This window comes from Salvelinus namaycush, unplaced genomic scaffold (assembly GCF_016432855.1).
Source record: "Salvelinus namaycush isolate Seneca unplaced genomic scaffold, SaNama_1.0 Scaffold102, whole genome shotgun sequence".
NCBI classification, from domain to species: domain Eukaryota; kingdom Metazoa; phylum Chordata; class Actinopteri; order Salmoniformes; family Salmonidae; genus Salvelinus; species Salvelinus namaycush.
The window spans coordinates 386,640-392,730 of NW_024057698.1; the positions used below are offsets into that span (position 1 = coordinate 386,640).

Consider the following 6,091-nt stretch of genomic DNA (forward strand, 5'->3'; position numbering starts at 1 on the left):
TTGTTTTGACTGTCAAAACAAATAACTTTGATGGAATATTCCAAATTACAATGGCAATTATGCATCACAAATTCACAATATTACTTGTATTTCAATTATTCATCCAGGCCCAAGACATAAAGTCGCCTGAAAGCTGTGTAGCAATCATTCCATTGCTGACCCATAGGATGGTAATCGCATACATGATTGGCTTAATCTAGAATCATGGATACATTTCATGTGAGTACTCACACACCAGATTGTTTTTTACATACACACTGTCTCATGTACACACTGCACTGTCTCGTGTACAATTGTTATTGCTATCTTTGAAATGTCTAACAAAATGTTGACTTAATCGTTTCATCAAGACCTTCTCATCACAAGTTGGAACTAGTGGTCAACATTGGGACAATGCAGCCATAAATAACATGGACCAATATTTTCATGGAGGTAAGCACTACACTTCTGATGGGTTTAAAGATTGTATTACATTATCTTAAAGTGAGAAAGTAAACCCCAGCTGTTATTCTTTTCACAGGGAAGGACAATCCCCATTATGCGATGAATGTTTCATTGCCGAACAACTATAGATATTTTTCCTCTAATTTGGCTCCCGTTCCTCCCACAGTGAGCAAGACCTGCCAGCAGAGCTCACTGGAGCAGGGAGACATCCCGTCATCCTTTAGGCACCTGACAAAGTACACTTTTTCCCTTCTAAATAACACTATAGTAACATCTTCTGCACAAAGTTACATTCCTAATAAGATTGGTGTTGTCACGTTCCTGACCTATTTCTGTTAGTTTGTTGTATGTGTTAGTTGGTCAGGACGTGAGTTTGGGTGGGCATTCTATGTTGTCTGTTTCTATGTTGGTTTAGGGTTGCCTGGTATGGCTCTTAATTAGAGGCAGGTGTTTGGCGTTCCTCTAATTGAGAGTCATATTTAGGTAGGTTGTTTCACAGTGTTCGTTGTGGGTGGTTGTCTCCTGTGTCAGTGTTTGTCGCACCATACGGGACTGTTCGGTTTGTTTTGTACATCGTCAATTTGTGTAGTCTATTTTCCCTGTTCGTGCGTTCTTCGTGTTTAATGTAAGTTCGTATGGTTCAGGTCAGTCTTCATCATTTTGTTAATTCAAGTATAGTTCGTTTTCTGTCTTCGTTGTTTTTGTCGTGTCTTTATTAAATTATGTATTCACAACCCGCTGCGCCTTGGTTCAATCACTACTCCTCCTTTTCGGTTGAAGAGGAGGAGGACTACCGTAACAGAACCACCCACCAATCCAGAATCAAGCAGCGGTGTAATCGGAGGAAGGGACAGCGCAAGAAGGAGGAATGGACTTGGGACGATGTTTTGGACGGAAAAGGTTGCTACACATGGGAGGAGATCCTGGCTGGAAGGGATCGCCTCCCATGGGAACAGCTGGAGGCACTGAGGAGAGCAGAGGCAACCGGAGAAGGGAACCGGCGTTATGAGGGGACGCGTCTAGCACGGAAGCCCGAAAAGCCCGTGAGTACCACCCAAAAATTTATTGGGGGGGGCTAAGAGGTAGTGGGCCAAGGGCAGGTAGGAGACCTGCGCCCACTTCCCAGGCTAACCGTGGAGAGCGGGAGTACGGGCAGACACCGTGTTACGCAGTAGAGCGCATGGTGTCTCCTGTACGTGTGCATAGCCCAGTGCGGGTTATTCCACCTCCCCGCACTGGTAGGGCTAGATTGAGCATTGAGCCAAGTGCCATGAAGCCGGCTCTACATATCTGGCCACCAGTACGTCTCCTTGGGCCGGCTTACATGGCACCAGCCTTACGCATGGTGTCCCCGGTTCGCCTACATAGCCCAGTGCGGGTTATTCCACCTCCCCGCACTGGTCGGGCGATGGGGAGCATTCAACCAGGTAAGGTTGGGCAGGCTCGGTGCTCAAGGGAGCCAGTACGCCTGCACGGTCTACCTCCCCGCCCCAGCCCAGTACCACCAGTGCCTACACCACGCACCAGGTTTCCAGTGCGTTTCCAGAGCCCTGTTCCTCCTCCACGCACTCTCTCTATGGTGCGTGTCTCCAGCCCGGTGCCTCCAGTTCCGGCACCACGCACTAAGCCACCTGTGCGTCTCCAGAGCCCTGTACACACTGTTCCTTCTCCCCGTACTCGTCCTGATGTGCGTGCACTCAGCCCGGTGCCACCAGTGCCGGTATCACGCACCAGGCATATAGTACGCTTTGAGAGTCCAGTGTGCCCTGTCCCTGCTCCCCGCACTAGGCTTGAAGTGCGTGTCTCCAGTCCGGTGCCTCCAGTTCCGACACCACGCACCAGGCCTACAGTGCGTATCAGCCGGCCAGAGTCTGCCGTCTGCCCAACGGCGCCTGAACTGTCCGTCTGCCAAGCGCCGCATGAACTGCCCGTCTGCCATGAGCCTACAGAGCCTTCCGCCAGTCAGGAGCAGCCAAAGCCTTCCGCCAGACAGGATCAGTCTGAGCCATCCGTCTCCGCAGCGCCATCTGAGCCATCCGTCTCCGCAGCGCCATCTGAGCCATCCGTCTCCCCAGCGCCGTCTGAGCCATCCGTCTGTCCCGAGCCATTAGAGCCGCCCGTCTGTCCCGAGCCGTCAGAGCCGTTAGTCAGTCAGGAGCCGCTAGAGCCATTCGTCAGTCAGGATCTGCCAGAGCCGCCAACCAGACAGGATCTGCCAGAGCCGCCAACCAGACAGGATCTGCCAGGGCCGCCAACCAGACAGGATCTGCCAGAGCCGCCAACCAGACAGGATCTGCCAGAGCCGCCAACCAGACAGGATCTGCCAGAGCCGCCAACCAGACAGGATCTGCCAGAGCCGCCAACCAGACAGGATCTGCCAGAGCCGCCAACCAGACAGGATCTGCCAGAGCCGCCAACCAGACAGGATCTGCCAGAGCCGTCAGTGAGCCATGAGCGTCCAGAGCCGTCAGCCAGCCATGAGCGTCCAGAGCCGTCAGCCAGCCATGAGCGTCCAGAGCCGTCAGCCAGCCATGAGCGTCCAGAGCCGTCAGCCAGCCATGAGCGTCCAGAGCCGTCAGCCAGCCATGAGCGTCCAGAGCCGTCAGCCAGCCATGAGCGTCCAGAGCCGTCAGCCAGTCATGAGCTGTCCCTCAGCCGAGAGCGGCTATTTATCCAGAACTGCCCCTCAGCCCAGAGCTGTCTCTCTGTCCGGAGCTGCCTTTCAGTCCGGAGTTGCCCCTCTATCCGGAGCTACCTCTCTATCCGGAGCTACCCCTCTGTCCTGAGCTATCCCTCTGTCCTGAGCTATCCCTCTGTCCTGAGCTATCCCTCTGTCCTGAGCTATCCCTCTATCCCGGTGCTGCCCCTTGTCTCGATGTTACCCAAAAGATTAAGGGGGTGTAATATGAGGGTGGTCATTTGTAGGGGGAGATGTAAGCTGGGATTGACTATGGTGGGGTGGGGACCTCGCCCTGAGCCTGAGCCACCACCGTGGTCAGATGCCCACCCAGACCCTCCCCTAGACTTTGTGCTGGTGCGCCCGGAGTTCGCACCTTAAGGGGGGGGTTATGTCACGTTCCTGACCTATTTCTGTTAGTTTGTTGTATGTGTTAGTTGGTCAGGACGTGAGTTTGGGTGGGCATTCTATGTTGTCTGTTTCTATGTTGGTTTAGGGTTGCCTGGTATGGCTCTTAGAGGCAGGTGTTTGGCGTTCCTCTAATTGAGAGTCATATTTAGGTAGGTTGTTTCACAGTGTTCGTTGTGGGTGGTTGTCTCCTGTGTTTGTCGCACCATACGGGACTGTTCGGTTTGTTTTGTACATCGTCATTTTGTGTAGTCTATTTTCCCTGTTCGTGCGTTCTTCGTGTTTAATGTAAGTTCGTATGGTTCAGGTCAGTCTTCATCGTTTTGTTATTTTGTTAATTCAAGTATAGTTCGTTTTCTGTCTTCGTTGTTTTTGTCGTGTCTTTATTAAATTATGTATTCACAACCCGCTGCGCCTTGGTTCAATCACTACTCCTCCTTTTCGGTTGAAGAGGAGGAGGACTACCATAACAGGTGTTAAGTGAGAAAGAATCCTAAAGATGGTCCAATGGGCATGGTCTGAAGCCTCTCGTCATCTCAGTATGTTGACCGCCTGATTTCTTGCAGGCCTGAGATTCAGATCCTGCTGAACGATGTTAAGCAGTCGGTTATTAACCACATGCAAGGGACGCTGAACACCATGCAGGGGCAGTGTATTGAGTTGCAGACTGCCATATCTAAGGTAGTGTCAGATGAGTCTCAGATACAGAAGAATAAGTATATGATGGTATGGTGATAATGATTGAGATGGTGATTATAATAATGATGACTAGCGATACCCCAGCCTACGGGCGGTAAATCATTGGATCTGATTAATTCAATTCAATGCAATTCAATCTTTGAGGACTGCAACCATAGAAATAACATTTATTTACACTAATAATAAGCTATTGTCAACTTCTCGTCTATGCTTATCTTGCTCATTGCTCACTGTCAATTGCTGACTGTTACCCTATGTGTGCATCTATTATTGATTTCTCACAGAAAAATCATTTGGTTGCAAATGTACCTGGGGCCATGTAAATAATTGTTAGGCTACTCATTTTGAATCCACCGGTGGCAACTTGTGTGACCATAAAAGTCTCTGTGCGACTGGGCACAGTAAAATAATTTGGTTACTGACCCGGCCCTACATTATAGAAGGCCCTTCAAGTCGGAACTAGGAAATTCTGACATTTCTGACTCGCTAACTCGTTATGGAATGATGATTTCAAGTTTCCCACTTGTGAAGTATCAGAATCAACCAGTAGGAAGCTCTACGCTAATTTCTTACATAAATTTTATCTCTGAGGTTCCAAGTTTCCGATGGCATGTGAATGCGTCAATAATTGCCATGGTAATTTTGGATGTTCAGTCAGTGAGCATTATGGGTAATTGCCCTACATACTTACATCAAATGCTGTAGTAACAGTGCCATTCCAAACACAATAAATTTGAAAATTAACAAAGATACAAAATATTGCTAAAGTGAAGAAATTCAGCTCAAAATTGTAGGAAAAGCCCCTGCAGCAGGGAGGCTTACGGTATTATAATATATTGTAGATAACATGAATATAATTTGTGTATTTACAGTATCACAAATGAAAGTATATGCTAGGGATTGATCTACACTGAGTGAACAAAACATTAAGAACACCTTCCTATTGAGTTGCCCCCCCCTCCCTTGGTGGTGGACCATTCTTGATACCCAACAGCATTGCAGTTCTTGACACAAGCCGGTGCTTCTGGCACCTACTACCATACTCTGTTCAAAGGGACTCAAATCTTTGGTCTTGCCCATTCACCCTCTGAATGACACACATACACAATCCATGTCTCAATTGTCTAAAAATCAATCTTTAACCTGTCTCCTCCCCTTTATCTACACTGAGAAGAAGATTTAACAATTAACATCAATAAGGGATTATAGCTTTCACCTGATTAGTCTATGTCACGGAAAGAGAAGGTGTTCTTAATGTTTAATACACTCAGTGTATGGTGTCAATGATGTTATAGATTCCAAGTGGTTGATTTTTTTAGGGAATGACTATATGCTCTATATTATACCTGCAGATCATCACAGCAGCCAAAGTTGCCGTGCAGAGGGAGGAGATCCTCCGAGCATCTGGCCTCATCCCGTCACAGAGGGAGGGTATCCCCCAACCAGCCAGTGTCCCTGCACAGAGGGAGGGGATTCTCAAAACAGCCAGTGTCCCTGCACAGACGGAGGGGATCCTCCAGAGAGCCAGTGTCCCTGCACAGAGGGAGGGGATTCTCTCAGCAGCTAGCATCACTGCACAGAGGGAGGAGATCCTCCGAGCATCAGGCCTCATCCCGTCACAGAGGGAGGGATTTCTCTCTGCAGCTAGCATCGCTGCACAGAGGGAGGGGATCCTCCAAACAGCCAGTGTCCCTGCACAGAGAGAGGAGATCCTCCGAGCATCAGGCCTCATTCCATCACAGAGGGAGGGGATTCTTCCAGCATCTTCTATCACTGTGCAGAAGAAGAAGATCCTCAGAGCATCAGGCCTCATCCCTGGACAAAAGGAGTTGATCCTCCTGATGGCCAGTGTCACTGCGCAGA

General features: G+C 49.2%; 1 long non-coding RNA gene across 1 annotated transcript; it reads left to right on the forward strand.

The window, feature by feature from the left end:
- Positions 1-372: 372 nt before the first annotated feature.
- Positions 373-5,659, forward strand: LOC120035308. Its single transcript, XR_005474143.1, has 3 exons — positions 373-432; positions 611-680; positions 5,581-5,659. It is a non-coding gene; the product is annotated as an uncharacterized LOC120035308 (long non-coding RNA).
- The last annotated feature ends 432 nt before the right edge of the window (positions 5,660-6,091 follow it).